The sequence below is a fragment of the Tenrec ecaudatus genome, chromosome 5 (assembly GCF_050624435.1).
Source record: "Tenrec ecaudatus isolate mTenEca1 chromosome 5, mTenEca1.hap1, whole genome shotgun sequence".
Lineage (NCBI taxonomy): Eukaryota > Metazoa > Chordata > Mammalia > Afrosoricida > Tenrecidae > Tenrec > Tenrec ecaudatus.
The window spans coordinates 92,500,700-92,525,360 of NC_134534.1; the positions used below are offsets into that span (position 1 = coordinate 92,500,700).

The 24,661-nt window shown below is 42.1% G+C and overlaps 1 pseudogene; it reads right to left on the minus strand.

Moving 5' to 3' along the window:
• Positions 1–18,676: 18,676 nt before the first annotated feature.
• Positions 18,677–24,216, minus strand: LOC142449185 (dnaJ homolog subfamily C member 17 pseudogene; annotated as a pseudogene).
• Positions 24,217–24,661: the final 445 nt, after the last annotated feature.

Genomic DNA, 24,661 nt, shown 5'->3' on the forward strand with positions numbered 1-24,661 from the left:
TTCTGAATTTTTAATTCTGTTTTTTATCTACTTTTCTATCTTTATACCATTTCCACATTGTCTTGATTATTGCAGGGTTTAAATAAGTATTGAAAACAGATTATGTTTTTATTCTAACTTTGTTTTACTTTTGCAGTGATTTTAACTATTCCGGATATTTTATATTTCTATGTGAATTTAAAAGTCAGCTTGCTAATTTCTTTTTTTTTTTTTAATTTTAACAATTTATTGGGGCTCATACAATTCTTTTCACAGTTCATATATATACATACATCAATTGTATAAAGCACATCTGTACAGTCTTTGCCCTAATCATTTTTTTCTCTTTTCTTCTTTTACATTTTATTAGGGACTCATACAACTCTTACCACAATCCATACATATACATACATCAATTGTATAAAGCACATCCATACATTCCCTGCCCCAATCATTCTCAAGGCATTTGCTCTCCACTTAAGCCCCTTGCATCAGGTCCTCTTTTTTTCCCCCTCCTCCCTCCCCATTCCCCCCTCCCTCATATGCCCTTGGTAATTTATACATCGTTGTTTTGTCATATCTTGCCCTATCCGGAGTCTCCCTTCCCCCCTTCTCTGCTGTCCCTCTCCCAGGGAAGAGGTCACATGTGGATCCTTGTAATCAGTTCCCCCTTTCCAACCCACTCACCCTCCACTCTCCCAGCATCGTCCCACACACCCTTGGTCCTGAAGGTATCATCCACCCTGGATTCCCTGTACCTCCAACCCTCATATGCACCAGTGTACAGCCTCTGTCCTATCCAGCCCTGCAAGGTAGAATTCGGATCATGGTAGTTGGGGGGAGGAAGCATCCAGGATCCAGGGGAAAGCTGTGTTCTTCATCGATACTACCTCACACCCTAATTAACCCATCTCCTCTCCTAAACCCCTCTATGAGGGGATCTCCATTGGTCGACACTTGGGCCTTGGGTCTCCACTCTGCACTTCCCCCTTCATTTAATATGATATATATATACATATATATATATACATACATATATACATATACACATATATACACATACATACACACACTTATATCTTTTTTTTTTTTTTGCATGATGCCTTATACCTGGTCCCTTGGGCACCTCGTGATCGCACTGGCCGGTGTGCTTCTTCCATGTGGGCTTATTTGCTTCTGAGCTAGATGGCCGCTTGTTCACCTTCAAGCCTTTAAGACCCCAGACACTATCGCTTTTGATAGCCGGGCACCATCAGCTTTCTTCACCACATTTGCTTATGCACCCATTTGTCTTCAGCGATCCTATCATGGAGGTGTGCAGTCAATGATATGATTTTTTGTTCTTTGATGCCTGGTAACTGATCCCTTTGGGACCACTCGCTCACTCAGGCTGGTGTGTTCTTCCATGTGGACTTTGTTGCTTCTGAGCTAGATGGCCGCTTGTTTATCTTCAAGCCTTTAAGACCCCAGTCACTATCTCTTTTGATAGCCGGGCACCATCAGCTTTCTTCACCACATTTACTTGTTCACACACTTTGGCTCCAGCCGTTGTGTCGAGAGAGTGAGCATCATAGAGTTCCAATTTAATAAAAGAAGGTATTCATGCATTGAGGGAGTGTTTGAGTAGAGGCCCAAGGTCCTTCCGCCACCTTAATACTTGACCTATAAGTATAGACACATAGATCTATTTCCCCATCCTCCTATATATATTTGCATGTACATGTCTTTGTCTAGACCTCCCTGAATGCCCTTTGACTCCTAGCTCTTTCCTCCATCTCCCTTGACTTTCCTCCTGCCCTACTACCATGCTTCATCGCCACCTGGGCTAGCGTATACCTCTTCTCTAAGCAACCTTACCCTTGATCATTTCCCACCAGGCCTGCCACTCCCACTTCTCTACCATTTGGGGTCCCATGTTTTTCCCTTGTCCCTGGGTTTGTTAACACCACTTCCTTACCCCCCTACCCCCCCACCCCAAGTCCCCCCAAAACTGTCGGTCCCGTTGTTTTTCCTCCAGATAGTTCATCCAGCCTGTCCTATTCAGACAGACCTGTGGAGTCACTAACATGCACGAAAACTAGACAGAGGAAAACAAAGCAACAGTATACAACCAGACAACAAAACAACAAAAACAAACCACTGACAAAGAACAGAATAAAACAGTTCACAAGAGAAAAGCTTGTAGTTAGTTCAGGGATCGTTTGCTGGCCCTTAGGAGCGTTTTCCAGTCCAGTCTGTTGGGGCACCACGCCCTGGCCCCGAAGTCCACTTTCAGCATTCCCTGGGGACCTTGCCACTCCATTCCCTTGCTGTTCCGCTGCACTCCCCCAGTGATTTGCCTCGGTGTGGTGGGATCAGGTCAGGTGCAATTCCCACACTGTGTCTCCGGTGCTGTCCCCTGTATCGCCCTTAGTCACTGAGGGGCATCATGTCTCATAGTGGGGCCAGCCATGTTGTTCTCTCTGTGGACTGGCTGCTCTACTCAGGAACATCATCATCACGGCCTGGTGGGCCAGGCTGTGCTCCACTCTCTCCTCCTGCCCCTTCATCTGCTCCCGTGTGCTTTGATCAAATATGTCCATCTCCCAGAGCTGCAGAGTCAATGTCGTCCTTTGGAAAAAATTCTTTTCGGGGGAGGGGCAGGACAGCTTGCTAATTTCTATCAAAAGCCAGCTAGTATTTTGATACAATTATGTTGAATCAATATACTTATTTGGGAAGAGTTTTCTCTTAATAATATTGATTCTTCTGATTAATTACCATGACATATATTTCCATTTATTTGAGCCTTCTTTAATTTTTTTATCGTTATTGATTGATCCTGGCCCCCAAAAAATATTTTAAGGCAAAACGCCAAAATGTAATAGTACTTTTCTATTTTGAATTTTAATTTCCAATTATGCTTTGCTAATAATATATAGAAAACGTTGTTTTTGAATACTGATTTTGGCATCCTGAAATTAGGAGCTTTTGTTTCCGTTGTGTTGGTTTGTAACGTTAGGGCAATGTTGTCTGTGAATGAAGTCAGTTTCACTTTTACCTGTATGCTTTTTATTTCTTTTGCTTTCCTTGCATTATTGCAGGCTAGATTCCGCCTCGCACGCTGTTGAGAGGGGACGTTTTTGTCCTATTGTTAGGAAAAATAATTCGGTTCTCCATCACTAAGTAGGTAAAACTTACAGGTTTTTCATACACGTTTCTTTCTGTCCCAGCGTTTATATCAGGAATGAATGTCAAATGCTTCTTTCAAAAAAAATCTACCGATATAATTTTTCCTTTCTTTCTTTTTGTGGATGATGTGGTGAAGAAGCAGCTTTGGTAGTACGAGTGCTTGTGACCAGACAGTAAACAGAAAGTTGGCGGTTTCACCCACCTCGCGGCTCTGTGGAGGAAACCACAACCAAGCCAAACTCGCTACCATGGAGTCGTGCTGACTCATAGTGACCCCCTGTGGGTTTCCGAGATGGTAACTGTTTACTAGAGTAGAAAGTCCCCGCGCTGCTGCTGACGGTTTTGAACCGCCGACTATGCGATCACAGTCCAAAGCGTAACCACTACACCGCCAGGACTCCTCGGTGGAAGAGTAGGCCTGACAATCTGCGCCGTACACAGACTCCAGCCAAGGAAACTCGGCCGAGCAGCTCTGCTCTGTTACTCTTGGAGTGGGTTCAAGCCGGGCCTGCCGCACTGGCAGCTAGCAACAGCCAAGATAGTAAATAAGGGAGTTATTTTTGAAAGCTGAATATTTCTTGCAATGGATGTCTCTTGGTGTAGCTTTTAGAATATGTGTGCTGGGAAGTGTATTTCTGAAAATTTTTTTGCTAGCTTTAGAATCCGAGAATAGCAGTTTTATTCGTTCAGTGCCTTTGAGAATGTCTTCATGCTGGCTCTGGCTCTGGTAACATGTCAGCCAACATCCCCTGCAGAAGAGTGGGCTTCCCACCCCTAACGTGTAAGGTTTTCCCCTTGTCAGTGCTGTGAGCAATTTGACTATCATAGGTTTGTTACGGTTCGATTTCCTTTGGGCTTGTTAAATAGCTTTAATTTGTGGATTTATAGATTACATCAAATTTGAAAAATGCTTGTCAATTATTTCCTTCAAAGATTTTTCTCCCCCGTTCCTTCCTTTCCCCACCCCTGGGTGGTACACATGGTTAATGTGCTTGACTACTAACCAAAAGGTTAGCAGTTCGAGGACACCCAGAAGTGCCTTAAAAGAAAGACCTCATGATATACTGAAAAAATAAAATTAGTCATGAAAATCATATAGATCCATTCTATTTAGATACATGGAGTTCCATGAATGAAATCCACTTGAGGACAAGTGTGTGTGTGTGTGTGTGTGTGTGTGTGTGTGTGTGTGTGTGTGTGTGTTTGGTTGTTGTTGTAGTAACTAGAATCTAGTTACTTGGAAAAAAATTTTAATCATTTTATTGGGGGCTAATATAACTGTTATCTCTTATCACAATCCATACATACATCCATTGTGTCAAGCACATTTGTACATTTATTAACATCATCATTCTTGAAACATTTTCATTCTACTTGAGCCCTTGGTATCAGCTCCTCATGAACCCTTGATAATTTATAAATTATTATTTTGTCATGTCTTACACTGTCTGACGTCTCCCTTCACCCACTTTTCTGTTGTCCATCTCCCAGGAAGGGGGTTATATGAAGATCCTTGTAATTGGTTCTCCCTTTCTACTCCACCTTTCTTCCACCCTCCCAGTATCGCCAGTCTCACCACTGGTCCTGAGGGGTTCATCTGTTTTGGATTCCCTGTGTTTACAGTTCCTCTTTGTACCAGTATAAATCCTCTGGTCTACCTGGATTTGTAAGGTAAAATTGAGATCATGACAGTGGGGGCGAGGAAGCATTTAGGAACTAGAGGAAAGTTGTATGTTTCATTGTTGCTACACTGCACCCTGAATGGCTCATCACCTCCCCAAGAGCCTTCTGAAAGGGGATGTCCAGTTGCCACAGATGGGCTTTGGGTCCGCACTCCACAGACCCTCTCATTCACAATGATAAAATTTTTTGTTCTTTGATGCCTGATACCTGATCCCATTGATACCTCGTGATCACACAGGCTGGTGTGCTTCTTTCATGTGAGTTTGTTGCTTCTGAGCTAGATGGCCATTTGTTTATCTTCAAGCCTTTAAGATGCTATATCTTTTGATAGCCAAGCACCATAAGCTTTCTTCACCACATTTGCTTATGCACCCATTTGTCTTCAGCGATTGTGTAGGGAAGGTGTAAGCATCATGGAATGCCAGTTACTTGGAAATTTTTTATAGCAATGCTCAGTGTAGATTGTTTATTATCCATTCTGACACAAGTTTTTCCTGGATACTAACTCACTTCTTTCTGTTTTACATAGGGTCACTGTGAGTTGGAACCAACTGGGTGGCATCTACCAACATCAACAACTACCCACTGCCCCATGAATGAGAAGGCTTTCTAGTCTAGTTGGTACCTATCTCCAACTCTGTGTGAGTCCCAGACACTATTGCCTGTGAACAATTTCTGATGTTTCTCTCCTCAGCCTCATGTAACTCTTTGTGATGTGCAGGCTGATCAGTACATAACTAAATATGCAGGCTCCAGCGTTCTCTATCTTTTCTCTGATACATATTCTATGAGCATCAGTTGCCTTGGGTTTCTCTACTATCTGATTCCTCAACTCAGAATGTCCTTTGGATTCCTCCCTGGACCACAGCTGGAAATGTCCTCAAGATAGTGGCCCGAGGAGATCACAGAGTTCACCTCATTAGTTTCTTGTCTCTCAGAAAGGACTCTTTTCCTACCTGATGTCCAGGATCTTAAAATCTGTTGCTTAATCTGTTTTCCTATTTTTCTTGGTTGACTCAAGCAGGAAGTTGAATCGGACCCCCTTTTCCCATAGCATCTCTTCCAAGGTGCTGCTGAAGGTTCTCAAACCTCCAGTCTTTCAGTTAGCAGCTGAGTGTGTTAACCATTTACACCCTCCCTACTACTCCCAAACACTTCATTTTGTGCCCCCATAAATTCACCTGTGAAATCAGCATACAACATCAAAATGGAAACTGGCACTGTTACATTACTACCACCAAATCCTCACATCCCATTTCAGTTTACCAATTGCCCCAATACTGTCCTTCATAGTCAAAGAACTCAACCCAGGATCATATCTCATTAGTCTACTTCACTCTTTGACAATTATAACACTGATGCTTTGGAGGGCAGTTATTTTATAACATGGTCCTCAATTTGTTTGAGGTTCTGAGTTTGTTGGATATTTTATTATGATGCAGATTATGCATTTTTGGCAGAACATTACAGAGTAATACTAAGGTGTCATTGATATCTAGCAATGAACATGAGAGTTTAATTCTTATCACCAGTTGCCAGAGTCTATCATGCAGACGCTGTGTGTGTCAGAGGGGAAATGTATGTCAAAGGGCTCTTAATAATTCATTTTTCTGAAATAGATCATCAGGCCTTTCATCTGAGGAGTCTTTGGGTGGACTTCAACCACCAACCTTTGGTTAACAGTCATACTTTAACTGCACCATGTCACTTGGTTAAGGACTTCCAATTTTTGCCATTGTATGGCTATTCTTTTTTACTAATTGTAAATGATATATATTTTTAAACATTTTATCAGGGACTCATACAACTCTTATCACAATCCATTGTGTAAAGCACATCTGTGCATTCTTTGCCCTCATCATTTTCAAAGCATTTGCTCTCCACTTAAGCCCTTGGCATCAAGTCCTCTTTTTTCCCCTCCCTCCCTGCTCACCCATCCCTCATGAGCTCTTGATAATTTATAAATTATTATTTTGTCATATCTTGCCCTATCCGGCGTCTCCATTCACCCCCTTTTCTGTTGTCCGTCTCCCAGGGAGGAGGTCACATGTAGGTCCTTGTAATTGGTTCCCTCTTTCCAACCCACCCTCCCTCTATGATACATATTTTATGGAGTGATACTTTGTGACTATGTGATTATTCCAATCTTCATTACACTTGCATATGCTAACTTTAGCATACACTGATATTTCTTGGCTGATTGATGCTTTATTATGATTTGTGGCATTTTCATGTATTATACATAATTAATATTAAAGTAAAGGGAAGTTTTTTGTATTCCCACTTACATTTGCTTAGTTTTCTGTTTATTTATATCTCCAAGGATTCAGAGTCTCCTATTTTATTCAAATGGTTATACTGCTTTGCTTTCATTGTTTATTTTGATATTTCAGATATAAGCAGTAAACACCTCTTTAAATTAGTTCCTGTTTTGTCATCTTTCTTTAATTCTATATACATTTTCTTACATTTAGATATAAAATGTTCTGGCTCATCTTGTATTTTTCCTACTGCAGCCCTAGTGTCAACTGTTCTCTAAGGAACCCTGTCTCTTCGTACTAGAGAATAGTACTTAGAAACCAAAATGAATTGCTAGGTGAGCTCACTGCTGTTGGGCTGTTTTTTAAAACTATCCATTTATCAGTGGTAAAAGTTATTGGTTTTTATACTTTTTTGAATTTTTAAAAATCTCTAACATGCCTGGCCCCCACCTCTCAGAAGAATGTACTTCAGAAGACAGCCCTGGGGCTGCAGTTTGGGGAGAGGGGCATGTCAGATTAGAGGACACGGGAGAAATGAAAAGGGATGGAGAGGGAGGAGAGGACATCCTGGCCCACCAAGCCCCGAGGACAATGCTCCTGCTCATAGCAGACAATGCAAAGGGAGGACCATAGGGCCAGCCCCACCATGGGACACAGTGTCCTTCACTGAACCATGGCACTGCAGGGGACAGCACTGGAGACACTGTGTAGGAATAGTGCACAGTCTGGCCCCATCATGCTGGGGCGAGGCACTGAGGGCAAGCAGCAGAGCAGCAGGGGGAGCAGAGTGATGAAACCCCGGGAAATACCAAAAATAAACTTTGAAGACAGTATGGCACCCCATCAGACTCAACTAGAAAACACTCGTAAAGGCCAACAAACAGAACTTGAACTATTATTTATAGGTTTTTTCCACTTTTGTCAGTTGCTTTCTTTTTGTTATTTTGTTTTTATTTTTGCTGTTGTTCTTATTGTTTTGTTGGTTTTGACTTCCTTTGCTATTTTATTTGACACTGCCAGGTTTTTGCACTTATTAATGCATCTGCATGTCTATCTAGATAAAATAGGTGGGATAAATAATTAAGAGATGAAAAGAATGGGACCAGTGGTTCCAGGGGAATGTGGGAGAAGGGGAGGTGGGATAAAGGAAAGGGGAGAGGGTAACCAACCCAGGGACAAGGGATCAACAAATAAATTAGAATCAATGGAGAGAAGGGTGTAGGATGCTTAGTGGGGTTTAATCAAGGGCAATATAGCAGTGAGGAATTACTAAACCTGAATGAAAGTCAAACATGGTGGTGGGACAAGAGGAAGGTAAAAGGAAATAGAGGAAAAACCAGGATGCAAAAGTACTCCCTTAACACAAGAACATTTTGTTCTATTAAACAGACATTCCATGATGCTCACACCTTCCTTGCACAATCGCTGAAGACAAAGCGAGTACATAAGCAAATGTGGTGAAGAAAGCTGATGGTGGCCAGCTATGTAAAGATACAGCATCTGGGGTCTTAAAGACTTGAAGATACATAAGCGACCATTTAGCTGAGAAGCAACAAAGCCTACATGGAAGAACACCAGCCTGTGTGATCATGAAGTGTTGATGGATCAGGTATCAAGCATCTAAGACCCAGAACAAAACCATACCCAAGGTGAATGGGGTGGGGGTGGGGGGGGCGCATAGAGTGGAGACCCAATGCCAATCTGTAGACGACTGGACATCCCTTCACAGAGGTGTCACAGGAAAGCGATGAGCTAGTCAGGGTGCAGTATAGCACCAATGAAACACACAACCTTCCTCTAGTTTTTTGGTGATTCCTTCACCCCACTATCATGACCTCAATTCTACCTTACAAATAGGATTAGACCAGAGCATGCACACTGCTACAGATAAGAGCCTGCAACACAGGGAATCTAGGATAGATAAACCCCCACAGAGCCAAAAAGGAGAGTAGAGATACCAGTAGGATTAGGGGAGGGTGGGGGGAGAAAGAGGAATTGATCACAAGGATCAATCTAAAACCCCCTCCCAGGGGGAAGAATAATGGAAACATGGGTGAAGGGCAATGGAGGACGATGTAAGATATGGAAAAATAATCTATAACTTATCAAGGGTTCATGAGGAAGGGTGGGCGGGGGGGGGAGGAAAGGGGAAGAAATGGGGAACTGATATCAGGGCTCAAGTGGAAAAAGAATGCTTTGAAAATGATGAGACAGCATATGTGCAAATGTGCTTGACACACTGGATAAATGTATGGATTGGGTGCAATTCCCACACTGTGTCTCCAGTGTTGTCCTCTGTAGAGCTATGGGTCAGTGAGGGGTATTATGTCTCAGTGAGGCTGGCCATGTGGTCCTCTCTGTGGACTGGCTGGTCTCATTAAAGTCATCGTCCTCAAGGCCTGGTAGGACAGGATGTGCTCCACTCTCTCCTCCTCCCCCTTCATCTGCTACGTTGTGCTCTGATCAGACATGTCCCTATCCCAAAACTTCAGATTCAATGCTGTCTTTTGAAATAAATTCATCTTGGGGAGGGGCAGGTGTCTGCTTAGGAGCTGGGATTGGGGCTGGGCCCCCAGACCTCTCCACTGGATCTGATCCCGCCACACCAAAGCAAAACACTAAGGAGGTGCAACAAAACAGCAAGGGAATGGAGCGGCGAGGTCCTCAAGGAATGTTGAAGGTGGATTTTGGTGTCAGGGCTTGGTACCCCAACAGACTGGACTGGAAAACACTCCTAAAGGCCAACAAACGATCCTTGAACTAACTACAAACTTTTCTTTCGTGTGTTTTGTTTTGGGATTTGGGGCCATTGGTTTCTGTTGTTTTGTTGTATATTGTTGCTTGGTTTTCCTCTGTCTTGTTTTTGTGCAGGTTATTATCTCCGCAGATCTGTCTAAATAAAATAAGCTGGCTGAACAATCTGGAGGAGAAAACAACGGGACCGACAGTTCTGCGGGGACATGGGAGAGGGGGAGGTGGGGGGAAAGGCAGTGGTGTTAACAAACCCAGGGACAAGGGAACAACAAGTGATCCAAATTGGTGGTGATGAGGGTGTGGGATTCCTCGTAGGGTATGATCAAGGGTAATGTAACAAAGAGGAATTGATGAAACCCTGGTGGGGACCAAGCATGGTAGTGGGACAGGAGGAAAGTCAAGGGAAATAGAGGAAAGAACTGGGAGACAAAGGGCATTTATAGAGATCTAGATAAAGACATGTATATACGCAAATATATTTATATATGAGAATGGAGAAATAGATCTATGTGCATATATTTATAGGTTCATTATTAAGGTAGCATAAGGAAATTGGGCCTCCACTCAAGTACTCCCTCAATGGGCATTCTATGATGCTCACCTTCCCGATACAACCGCTGAAGACAAAGCGGGTGAATAAGCAAATATGGTGAAGGAAGCTGATGGTGCTCGGCTATCAAAAGATACAGCATCTGGGGTCTTAAAGGCTTGAAGGTAAATAAGCGGCCATCTAGCTCAGAAGCAGCAAAACCCACATGGAAGAACCACACCAGTCTGTGTGATCACGAGACACTGAATTGATCAGTTATCAGGTATCAAAGAACAAAAAAATCATATAATTGTGTGCTCACCTCCCAGATATGATCGCTGAAGACAAATGGGTGCATAAGCAAATGAGTGAAGAAAGCTGATGGTGCCCGGCTATCAAAAAATATAGTATCTGGGATCTTAAAGGCTTGAAGGTGAACAAGTGGCCATCTAGCTCAGAAGCAACAAAGCCCACATGGAAGAAGCACATCAGCTTGTGCGATCATGAGGTGTCTAAGGGATCAGGTATCAGGCATCATCAGAACAAAAAATATTACCATAGTAAATGAGGTGAGGAGTGCAGAGTGGAGACCCAAAGCCCTTTTGTAGGCCACTGGAGATCCCCTTGCAGAGGGGTCTCGGGGAGGAGACAAGCCAGACAGGGTGTGATGTACAATGATGAAAAATACAACTTTCCTCTAGTTCCTAAATGCTTCCTCCCCCGCTCACCCCCACTATCATAATCCCAATTCTACCTTGCAAGTCTGGCTAGACAAGAAGATGTACACTGGTACAGATAGGAACCAGAAACACAGGGATTCTAGGTCGGATGATCCCTTCAGGACCAGTGGTATCAGTGGCAATACTGGGAATATACAGGGAGGGTGGCTTGGAAAGGGGAACCCGATTACAAGGATCTACATGTGACCTCCTCCCTGGGGGACAGACAACAGAAAAGTGGGTGAAGAGAGATGTCAGACAGGGAAAGATATGACAAAATAATAATTTATAAATTATCAAGGGTTCATGAGGGAATGGGGAGCAGGGAGGGAGGGAGAAAATGAGGAGCTTATGTCAGGGGCTTAAGTGGAGAGCAAATGTTTTGAGAATGATGAGGGTAATGAATGTATGGATGTGCTTTACACAATTGATGTATGTATGGATTGTGATAAGAGTTGCATGAGCCCCTAATAAAATGATTTTTAATAATTTAAAAAAACAGAATGTATGGATTGTGATAAGAGGTATAAGGGCCCCCAATAAAAGTATTTAAAATTTTTTCTAACATGAACATGAATTATTTTCATGGTGAAATATATTACAAAACAGACCTATATCGTTTTTTTCTTTCCTCCTCAGATAAAAACATCTTCTTTAAAAGTTTCATTTAGTTCAGTGGAAGTTAACATAAATTTTTCTTTTTTCCCTCAACCCTAGTAACCTGCTCATCAGTTAAGGACTATAAAGTCTATTCCCAACTAGATTGCAAATCCTTTTATTTTCTTATTTTTCTATTTTTCTCTGCTACCATCCTGATCCATAGCTACTAACCTGCCTCCCATAGACACTAGGACCTTTGCTGAATCATTTTTTAAAGTTTTAAAATATTGTTATTTTATACATAAAGAATAATAAAAACTCCCTACCATTGAGTCAATGTTAACTCATAGTGGCCCCTGTTAGAGTAAACCAACCTCTAGCATCATGGGGGAGTCCACAGGTGCAATTATACGGTTTTATTATATAAAGATCATAGTAAAGTCATGGAAAATAGGAGAGAGAATATAATAATGGAGTCAGATACCTTTCATGGTAGCATGTTCACCTCAGGCCCTCTTGGTCCACGTGGAAGTGGGAGAAGAGAGCCTCTATTTGTGACTTTTATAGGTAGCCATAATTCATGCATATTCAGTGGTTACACACGTCACAAGGTGGATGGTAGCCACAGTAAAGTCCCTGAGCTCACAGGTGAGGAAACCTGTTACCTGCATTGGGAGAAGGCATGAGGGGCAATGGATGCCAGCGGGAGGAGATAACAGGAATGGCTGCTTCTACAGGGAGATAGAATCAACCATGTGCTCACTTTAAGGCGGCATAGTGGTTCTGGGGAAATCTGTGGGAATATATTTAATGCAGGATGATGTATTTGTATTTTATCTCTTACTTACCGGAGTGGTGGCTTTCCTGCTGTGGAGTACTAGCTTTCCAGATGGCCTCTGTTGTAAGTTAGGGAATACAGTGCCAGTCCTATTTCCCTCAGTGTTAGTTTCCCACAGACTCCCTGTCGGTTTCTGAGAGTTGTTTCTAACCTCTCTCCTTTGGGGCTGCAGGGCTGTTGGTAGTTTTGAACTGTCAACCATGCAGATTGCAGCCCAACACTTAATCACTGCACCACCAGGGCTCCTTTATAAATTACTAGAGAGTAATTTAAATTATAATTAATAAAGTAGGTTGATTATTTGTGAACATACCAACCATCTTATGAAATAAAACATTACCCAAATTCTCTCTTCAGTTTGGCACCACGGCTCATACAATTCAATGATCCAACCACATCCAGAAGAGCATTACCATCACGACCACATCAGTCTTTGAATGATTTCTCCTTTCTTGTGCTCATAGTTCTTAGCTCCCATTTTCCCTCAACCTCCCCTGGCATACTTCCAAGAAAGGATTAATCCAGTTCCTATCTCTATAGACTTTCCTCTCCTGAATTTCATATGTAGAAAAGATCAACAAAAAGGTAACAACAATAACAAAGTAAAATAGAGAAAACTCTCAATTGAAAATAAAGTAGAAAATATTGAAAAACTATATTTTGATAGGCTAATCACATCCTTTGTCTCTGATCACAGGGCTTTTATCAAAGGCTCACTCTATGTGTGGCCCTGCAAATGGATTTGGGCTTCCCCTGTCATCCATAGCCTTCTTCAAACCAGGTGTTCACAAATTAAGGTTTTATACCATTCCTTCCTTTGGGTTTGGGTTATATTATTTACAATCCTTGGATTACGCGGGCTGGTGTGCTTCTTCCACGTTGATGTAACTGACACCTCACTTAGATGGCTGCTTGCTTGAAGACAAGCCTTTAAGATATCAGATGCTAGTCCTTCTGAGAGCTGGGCACGATCTAATTTCTTTACCACACTCTAATATGAACAAATAAGCCATTGCAGTTCATAGCTGGCTTGTACTATAATCTCCTTCTTTCAACAGTGTTATAAATTCTATATCAGTGAGTAAATTGATAACACTGTCAGTGTGTAGATGTTTATACCCCTGTAGAAAGATTTATGGTCTCAAAACTCACAGGGACAATTCCATCCAGTCTGGTAGAGTCACTATAAGTCAGCATCGATTCAATGGCAGTGGCAGTGATGTCCCATGGGTATGATTGATATTGCTCTCTAACATAAAATGACAATGATGTCTCTAAGGTGAACCAGAGACATACATAAACCATAGATATATTTATGGAATTTGAGATCACACTTAATTTTAGTCCCAATTTAAGATCAATTTTTTTCTTATGACATGGCAATGCTCAATGCCTGCCTTAATGAGGACATCACTAAAGATATGGGTGCTATAGCAAAGTGGTGAAGAAAGCAGATGGTGCCCAGCTATCAAAAGGAAGAGCATGTAGGCTCTTAAAAACTTGTCTTCAACATGTAACCATCTAAGTAAAGCGTGAACTAAGTCTACATACAAGAAGCACGTCAGCCTGTGCGATCCAAGGATTATAAATAATAGAATTTCTTTTAATGAATATCTGCTAGCGGGAAAAGTCTGTTTTCATTTAAATGAATACATACTTTTATTGCCTGTGTTCTTGAAGCATACTTTTATAGGTGTTTTCTATTGACAAGAGTTTTCTATTAAATATCATCTCACTGTCTTATGGCTTCAAAACATGCACATGGATATTTAAGGCAGCCTGATCAGCCAATGAAATAGTCCGATCAAGAAGTGCAGATGGGTGACCAGGCCTCCATAACACCATCTTATATCAAGGTCACGCTTCCAAGGGATGTCACTAGGCTGCCCTCCACCTATACGTTCTTACTGGTGCCATGTTCATAGATGATTGAACTGAAAGTGAGAAAGCACTCAAGGGCAAACAAGGTTACTTTCCAGCCTACTCAAACCACTGCCATCGAGTGATTCTGAGCACACAGCATCCTCTTCCTCTTGCAGAATAGCAGTGGCATTGAATCACCTGAAGGTCAGTCATTCAAACCCACATTTACCTGGCACAAACCGATAAGCACCAGACAGTGCCACCAGGTCCATTTTTCCAACATAGACCATTGTATTTGCTTCTGCTCCGAGTGCAGGGTGTAGCCAGGCTGGATATGCCTTGCTTCTCATAGGAACCAAGACATGGCCCCTCCTTGGCAGCGTCAGTCTCATCATGTCCTCTAGATTTCCTCCTGCTCTGCTCAGGTTGCAGTGCACGCTTTCTCGCTTCTCTTCCTCCTTCTTCTTCCCTTGGAAATCCTTTACTTTCTTTTAAAAAATAATAGCTTTTCTGACATATCGTTCACATATCATATACTTCCATAGTTGTATTATTGTAAAAAGAGTTGTATAATCATCACTACAATCAGTTTTGTACCCATTATTAGCTCCACTTTTCCCTTCAACCTCTCCTCCCATAGCCACAAAAGTCATTAATCCAGTTACTGTCCCTACAGACTTACCTATTCAGGATTTCATATACTGGAAAACATACCGGAAAAAAAGCCAGCAAAAAAAAATTTTTTTGAGATCAAGAAGAATAACAAAATAAACCAGAGAATACAACTCAATTAAGGAAAAAAAGCAGGAAATATTGGACTAGAGCGAATTTTAAATGGGTCAAAAAGGAGATCAAAAGGTATTATATTTGAGCAATATTACATTTAACATTGGTCATAATAGAGTTTACTATACTCTGCCTGGTTGAAAGTTATTCACATGCCTTGACAATGCTCAGAGGGGATTCACCAGGGGCTTAATGCCTGTAGGGGCTACAGAGGAATTTTGGATTCTCACTGCCGTCCAGAGGAACCCTGGTAGTGCAGTAAGTTATCAGTTAGGCTGCTAACCACAAGATCAAAAGCTCGAAACCACCAGCAGCTCCACGAGAGAAATATGAAGCTTTCTACTACCATAAAGAGTTACAGTCTTGTAACCCACAGAGGTAGCTCTACCCTGTCCCATAGGGCTTCTATGTGTCAAAATCAACTCAATAGCAGTAAGACAGTCATTCATAGTCTTCTGCAAATCAGGGGTCCATAATTTAAGCTCTAATACCTTACCTCCTTTGGATTTGGGCTTTCTTATTTATCATCTTGGGATCACACAGGCTGGTGTACTTTTTCCAGGTGGACTTGATTGATTCCTCACTTTGATGGTAGCTTGTAGCCAAGCACCATCTGCTTTCTTCACCACGCTTTGTTGTAGCACTCATATATCCAGTGACCCCTTCAGAAGGAAGAACATTGAGCAGGAAATCTCTTACTTTCTTAGCAAGCTGGTATGTTTGTTCTAGTGAGAGAACACTGCATGGTATCTATAACCCTGTAGTGTCAGGGCCCTTGACAGCCCTCATGACATTAGGGGATTGCACAACAACCAGAAAACAAATTTTTAAAATAAAAATTAGATTACACTCCTTCCTTCCTGCAAACTCTGAAATAGATTTCTGTAAAACTGAGAACAAAACATCATAACTGACAGGGATAGGATTGCCAAGAGAATGAATACTCTGTTTGCTAAAGAATATTCTGTCTGTTAATGGGGTGAGTATCCTGAAGACTAGGAAAACAAACAATGGGCCTGGAGGTAACAAGCCTGGTAAGTGCCTCAATGTTAAGGTCAAGCCGGGTGGACTTCCTGAGACATCTTACTCAGACATATAGCCTGGGAAAAGTTTGATACCTCCAAACCAGACGTATAGCCTGAGATAAGACGCAGACATCCTGACACAAATTTGTAGCCTAAGATAAATTAGAAAGAAATATGTAGAAGACCTGAGGACAAACTTAGTAACTAATGAGAAATAGACTTCTGTTGAACTGCGACTCTCCACTACCCCCACCCCGCCCCGCCCCTCTGAAAGTGCCCTTTAAAAATAAGACACATTCCGCTGGACAACATCCTCCTCCTCTCTCACCTATTTCACTCGCGGCTCTCAAGGCAGGGTGTATTTTATCTAGACTTAAGCATCTTTCTCACTTACAGAGGAGAAATTGATTCATCTCTTTGGTAGTGACCTTATGTTTAAATAAACCTTTGGCTTAACTCAGCGGTGGTGTGTGTGTGTGTGAGAGAGAGAGAGAGAGAGAGAGAGAGAGAGAGAGTTCAAGCTCGGGGTATCTCTGGCTGCATACAAATCACATGGTAGAGCGTGCTGGTTCCATAGTGGACGGCAGTCCAGAGTTGCTGCAGGACCGGGCACTCCCCTTCAGGATCCAATGTCAAAATGCCTTCTCTTAGAATCTCAGGCCTGCATAATTTGGGTCATACCTGTTGCGCTAATTCTGACTGCCTTGCCTGTCTGTACGGCCATTCTCTCTAAACTTTCAATAGACCAAGCTGACGCCTACCCTCATAGGTTTTGCACTGCACATCCCTGCTGTTGGAAAGTCTTTCCCTTCCCGTTAACCATCCATTCTTTTCTTGACTCTTTAGGATGACTGATTTCTTTTAGTCAGTCTGATCTCAGCAATAATGGTGTGGCTTCATCTGATCTTTTCAAAGCCTGCATCCAATGCTGCAACCATGACACTGCAGTCACTGCCAACCACATGCTTTGGTAAGAACAGTTCTGAGGGTTCATAACGGTTGCAATCACTGTGTTTGCTCTGCATATGCCCGCCTCGTTAACAGAATGCACCTCCAGAAAAGCAGACTGCCACGTCCGGGTGCTAAGGGGGAAATGGCGCAGAGTAAGCGCGCATGGTGGGCAGTGAGTAAACAAACCAAAGTGACAACTCAGAATCGAATCATCAGGACGCCCCAAGGTTAGCAGAACTGGAGCCCCTCTTTGGTGTGCAGAGAGAAGTAATTTTGTAGCAAAATGCCAGCCAATAAAGTCATTCCACTCCTATTAATTTAGTTTTATATTGGGGGATAATGTTAGATGCGTAGAAATAAGGTTGACTTGTGTATTATTTTTCATGCTTGTCCTGATTCTATGTGTGTTTCCAAGTTTATATTATCACAGTGTTTACAAAGACATGTTTGCATTGAGAAATTAAACCCCAAAGGGTTTTTGATAGGAGGAAATACTCCTTAAATACCGTTCTAGCTAAAGCCTGTCTAGTTGAAAATAATTATCTGTCAATTTAGACAAACTGGGGTATGATGTTTTAACTCCTCAGCCCTGTATACAAAGTTCGCAGCTTTAATTCAATATTTTATCATTTCATTGAAACTATTTAAAATATTTTTTACAGTTTTTTGATAATCTGCGCCTTGAAATTTCAAAAGTCACCAAAAAGTACGGGAATTTTTTTTTATAGGGAGACAGGAATTGTAATGTTAGATTGTAAAAATTACTGATACATGTCCACTGAATATAATCCTAGTTTTGTGGTATAACTACTTAGCTCTTATTGGAAACATCTTGGAAAAGTAGTAACACTAAATAACTAAATTCCTATTGTGGTTATGAATTGGAGAACAGCACTGAAGCCACAGCTCAGGGAGAGAGACATGTCTGATCAGAGCACACAGAAGCAAGTGATGGGGGAGGAAGAGAGAGTGGAGCACATCCTGTCCCACCAACCCATGAGGACGATATCCCTTCTCAGAGCAACCAATACACAGAGAGGACCATAGGGCCGGCCCCTCTATGAGACACGACATCCCTCATGGACCCATAGCGCTACAGGGGACAACACTGGAGACACAGTGCAGGAATTGTGCCCAATTTGACCCATCACACCGAGGCAAAAACACTAAGCATATGTAACAGAACAGCAAGGGGAGCAAAGCAAGGAAGTCCTGAGAGAATACCAAAAATATCACTTTGGAGCCAGGGTGTGGCACCTCATCAGATTCGACCAAAAAACACTCCTAAAGGTCAACAAACAGACCTTGAACTTTTTTTTTTTTTGGAAGTCAGACAATTAGGATATCTTTAATGTCCACCTCACTGGGGCCAGTTTTTCTTCTTTTTCTTTTTTTTTAATTAAAAAAAAAAAAGCTTATTGGTGATGCTTAAGAAAGGACTGTTTTGTGGGAAGGGCTGGCGACTCGGGCTACGTGGGCGGCCCCTCATGCTCTTGCAGCATCTGGGCAATCAGCTGCTACCGCTCAGCTGCTTGGCACATGCGCATCATGACCAAGCTCTCAAAGTCCTGCTCGGACAGCACTGAGCCCTGTGACAGTCCTGGATGGCTGCGGCCTCCTGTGCCCTTGGGCCGTCCTTCCAACCAGGAAATTTTCAGGGGGTTATCAACCAGTCCCACCTCATTCTGGACAGCCAGCTCCGCAGCTTTGACCGCTGCAAACTCCACCACCGCTGCACCAGGCTTCTTCCTGGAGAGCACCAGGTGGAGCACTTCACGGCACTTCTGGAACAGTCGCAGGAGAACGTCTTTGGAGTAGCCACCTCGGGCCTCATCCTCCTTGCACTTCCACTTCAGCTTTAGTTTGGGGGTTCCTGTGCATTCGGTTTGCTCTGCTTTTCCCCTCCGCCTCTGCTCCCGTTCCTGCCGTATCTGCTCTTGGATCAGCTTCCGCTGTTCCTCCAGCTGCCGGGAACCCTCTTCGCGTAGGCATTCGATCTCTTGCTCCAGCGTGTGGGTTTTTGTCGGGGTGGCAAGAGAGAGCCTTTTGCCTGTATGCCTTCTTCACCTCTTTGTCTGCCGCCTTCTCTTCGATCCCTAGCAGTGCGTACAGGTCCATCTGTAAGAGCTTCTTGGTCAACGCCATGGTTCCCACCGAGTCGGTTTGTCGGGGACAGTCTTTCTAAAATAAATTATTTTTTGCAATACTGTATAAAGCCATTTTTTGTGATATTCTTACTGAAAAGGAGACCTCATATCACCTTTTTCTTTAAGTTGAATGATGATACTGCTGCTGAAGTTGCTTCCCAGGTTTGGAAAAGAATCTTCCTAATTCCAGTCTGACCGTTCCGGTGGAGCCAACGCGCCTCACATCCGGGTACCAGGAGACACTCAGCTGCTTCTGCCGTCGACCTTGAACTATTTACAGACTTTTCTCTCTCTCTTTTTTTTGTCAGTGGTTTTTGTTGTTGTTTTCTTTTCTTTTGTTGCTTTGTTTTGCTCTGTCTTGTTTTTTGTGTGTATTATTATCTCTGCAGATCTATCTAGATCAGATCTGTGGGATAAACAATCTAGAGAAGAAAACAATGGGACATGGGAAAGTGGGAGGCGGGGAAAGGAAGTGGGTGTTAACAAAGTCAGGGACAAGTGATCCAAAATCAATGATGAGACGGGTGTAGGAGGCCTGGTAGGGCTTGATCAAGGGCAATGTAACCGAGAGGAATTACTGAAACCCAAATGATGGCTGAACATGATAGTGGGACAAGAGGAAAGTAAAAGGAAATAGAGGAAAGAATTAGGAAGCAAAGGGCATTTATAGAGGTCTAAATACAGGTGTGTACATATGTAAATATATTTATATATATATGATGATGGGGAAATAGGTCTATATGCATATATTTATAGGTTTAGTATTAAGGTATCAGATGCACATTGGGCCTCCACTCACGTACTCCCTCAATGCAAGAACACTTTGCTCTATTAAACTGGCTTTCCATGATGCTCACCTTCCCGACACTATTGCTGAAGACAAAACGGGTGCATAAGCAAATGTAGTGAAGAAAGTGATGGTGCCCAGCTAAGATATAGTGTCTGGGGTCTGAAAGGCTTGAAGATAAACAAGCGGCCATCTAGCTCAGAAGCAACAAAGTTCACATGGAGAAGCACACCAGCCTGCATGATCACAAATTATTGATAGGATCAGGCATCAAAGAACAAAAAATCTTATCATTGTGAGTGAGGGGGAGTACGGAGTGGAGACCCAAAGTCCATCTGTAGACAATTAGACATCTCCTTACAGAAAGGTCGCAGGGAGTAGATGAGTCTGTCAAGGTGCAGTATAGCACCAATGAAATATACAACTTTCCTCTAGCTATTTAATGCTTCCTCATCCTCCCCCCCCCCCTATTATCATGATCCCAATTCTACCTTACAAATCCGGTTAGACCAGAGGATGTTCACTGGTACAGATAGGAACTGGGAACACAGGGAATCCAGGGAAATCCAGGGAAACACAGGGAATCCAGGTACAGATAGGAACTGGAAACACAGGGAATCCAGATGATCCCTTCAGGACCAGTGGTGAAAGTGGCAATACAGAGAGGGTAGAGGGAAGGTGGGGTAAAAATGGGGAACTGATTACAAGGATCTACATATAATCTCCTCCCTGGGGGACGGACAACAGAAAAGTGAGTGAAGGGAGATGTCGGACAGTGTAAAACATGACAAAATAATAATAATTTATAAATTTTCAAGGGTTCATGAGGGAGTGGGGAGCCGGGAGGGAGGGGGGAAATGAGGAGCTAATACCAAGGGTTCAAGTAGAATGATGATGGCAACAAATGTACAAATTTGCTTGACACAATGCTGGGTGCAGTGTTTGTGATAAGAGTTGTACGAGCCCCCAATAAAATGGTTTTTTAAAAAGCCCAACTGTGGTTAGACTATTATACTGAGAGAAGCCCAAGCTAGCTACATAAAAAAGTCACAAAAAGAAGAACTGAAGTCCTTACACAAAGGTCCTGGCAGAACTCTCAATGGATTGCTTCAACTTGAAGCCATTTGAAGAAGGCTATCTTGGAAGTGGATCTTCCAGACCCATTCAATCCGCCCCATTAGTGTCATATGAAGAAGAGTTCAGCTGTCTCCAATAGGCCCTACCTAAATTGGAAAATCATGTTGATATAAGCCACTAAACTTCAGGGTGGTTAAATACATAGCAATACAGAACTGAGAGATGTCCTATCTATGATCACCAATATTGAGTATTGCTGGGATTAATCCTTCGAGAGTGCAGGAATATTGACATGACAATATAAGAATGTTTTATGATTGCTTTTTATAGTTTCTCTCAAGCAATCACATTAGGTTCACAGTTGTTTTTCCACTCCTAATGTTAAGATGTTCTCATTACAAACTCACTGCCATTGAGTCGCTTCTGACTCATCGCAACTCTATAGGATAAGGTAGAACTGTCCCTGTGGGTTTCTGAGGCTGTAAAGCTTTACAGGAGTAGAAAACTTCATCTTTCTGGGGAAAGATGGCTGGTGATTTTGAACTGCTGATCCTTTGGTTAGCAGCCCAACATATAACCCACTACACCTATGGGGCTCTCACTTTAAGTCTTTAAGCCAGTGTGGTTCACAGCCTTCCTAATGCTGCAAGCCTTTCATACAGTTCCTCGTGTTGTGGTGACCCCCCCCAACCTTAAAATTATTTTTGTTGCTACTTCATAACTGTAATTTTGCTACTATTAGGAATCAGGTGACCCCTGTGAAAGGGGTCTCCACCCACAGGTTGAGAACCACTGCTTTAGACCAACCAAAAACTCACTGCCATCTAGTTCATTCTGAATAATTAGAATCCCACGGGACAGTCTTCAGAGGCTCTGATAATTGGTATGGGTGAAGGGACAGAGAGATTAATAAAATACACTAGCAGATGGACACTTCTGAGAACTGGAGAGATGGATTGTTGGTGTTGATGAGTATAGCAAACTGACAAAAGTAGAAGAGTTTAGAAGATTAACTTATAAAGAAATATGTTCCTTTAGACAGCAAAAGTTAAGAATGCGCATTAAGCACTTATATTTTGATTGTTTACCGGGATAATTTATAATTTAAAAAGTTGTAAACTTTGTTTCAGGTAATGTGTGGTTAGGAGTGGTAAATGAGTGCTTAGGAATGAATTGCATTGAACTTCTCAATAATTTTCTATACTTAAAAACTTGAGAGCTTTTTATTACACTATTAGCTAATATTTATTTACTTATTTTGGTCATTTCTTAGCTTTTAAAAAATGCACAAATGTAACATGTAAACCTGATATAATCACAAATTATATTTTCATTTTATTAGTTGGGATATAATACATATACCATATAACATATCATTCCTCCAAGATATCCCTGAGGAGAAGCCACATGGACCTACTCCGATGCAGCCCTGGGTGCTGGAGCTGTACTACAAAGAATTCAACAACTTGGAAGACATGAAAATATTCTTGGGAAAAAATAATCCCTCCCTACACTATCCCAGATTGACGTCAAGAATCTCAACAGACCCATATCAATAGAAGAAACAGATAAGGTTATCAAGAGATTACCAACAAAAAATCCTCTGGACCAGAAGGCTTCACAGAATTCTACCAAACAGTCAGGGAAGAATTGACACCAATCCTACATAAACTCTTCCGCAACATAGAAAAAGACAGCAAACGCCTGAACTCGTTCTATAAATTTAGTATAACTCTGATACCGAAACCAAGCAAGGATCCCACAAGAATCAAGAATGACAGACCAATATACCTAATGAACATCTATGCAAAAATTCTTAACAAAACACTGGCCAATAGAATACAAAAGTATTTAAAACAAACAATTGAACATGACCAAGTAGTATAATTTCCGACAGTCTTTTATTTTTAGTGTATTTTTGTCTGCAAACTTAAGATTTGTCTCTTGCAAGCAACAGATTGATGGGCTATGTTTTCCAAGTCAGTCTGCAAGCTTTTTTATTTTAGTGTGGGAATTGAGACTGTTGACATTTAGAGTGATCACCACACTCTGTGGATTCATTGCTGTCATCTCGTGCCTTTTGTGTTGGGTGTTTTCCTATCTCCCTTCAGATCGTTATGCTATGTCTTTGTGGGGGGCTTCTTTATTGCCTTCTTTTCCCTCTGAGGCCATCTTATCTTGGTGATTGTTATTGGGTTGTTGGCTTCAGGTTGGAGTTGAGCTATATGGTGTTCTCCTTATTGTTTCACTAATGTTGGTCTTCCGGCCATATTGAGTTGACAAGGCTGCTCAGAAGGGTTGGGCGTCTTCTGGTGTATTCTTTGAGTAGTTCATTATCCTGGAAGACCCTTATGTCTCCTTCTAATCTAATAGATAGTTTGGCAGGGTAGGATTTCTGGGGAGGTGGATTTTTTCTTTCAGCTTTTGGAAGATGTTACTCTATTCTTTCCTCCTTTTCATGGTTTCTGCTGATAGTTTGAGTATATTCTTACCTGAACTCCCTTGTATGTGACTGTCTTCCTTTCTCTTGCTGCTCTTAGAATTTTCTCTTTTCCTTAAAGTTGGATAGTTTTAACTAGTATATGTCTTGGTGAGTTCTTCCTGGGGTTTAGTCTAATTGGTGTCCTCTCTGCTTCCTGTATGAGTAACTGATCTCCTTCCTTAAGGTGGGAAAGTTTTCTTCCAGAAATTCACTTGTTAGTTTAGCTGTTGACTTCTTCACTGTGTCTTATTCCAGTAGGCCAATAATTCAGATGTTGTTCCTCTTCACAGCATCTGTCATTGATCTCAGGTTTTCCTCCACCTCTTTTATTATCTTGTTTGACTGTCTTCCTTGTTTGCTGAGGTCTGCCTGCTTGTCTTCAAGATCACTGATACTATTCTTGCTCTCCTCTAGTCTTTTCGTGAGATCTGTCATCTTGTGTGTAGCTTCTGCTACTTCATCCATTAACTCCTGTATGTCCCTCTGGTGCATGGACTTCATCCCTTCTATTGCAGACTCCATCTCTTCTAACATTACATCCTTATTCTGCATAGCTTCCCTCATCTTCTGTATTACTCCAAGCATCTTTCTGAAAATTTCTTTTTTGACAGATCCACATCTGATTCTTCTATGAGAATTGTTAGCTCTGCTGTTGTGATATCTCTTTCTTGCTTACTTGTTGGGAGTGATGTAGTACACTGTTGTTTATGTGATGATTTTGTAGAGTTGGGCGCCATATTTGTGGGCGACCAATGAGCCCTGTGCTCTTTCTCTGTGTGACTGGCAACGGTGTGTTTCAAGGGCTGCCTGTGGCCTACTATCATGACCCCAGTACTGCTGCTCAATTCAGACTAGACCAGAGCATGTACACAGGTATAAAAAAGAGATAGGGCCTCATGACACATGGAATCTGGGAACAGGAGTGGGAATAGTGATACCAAAATGGTAAAGAAAGGGGTGGGAGGGAGGAAGAAAGGGGGAACCGATTGCAATGATCGCCACATAATTA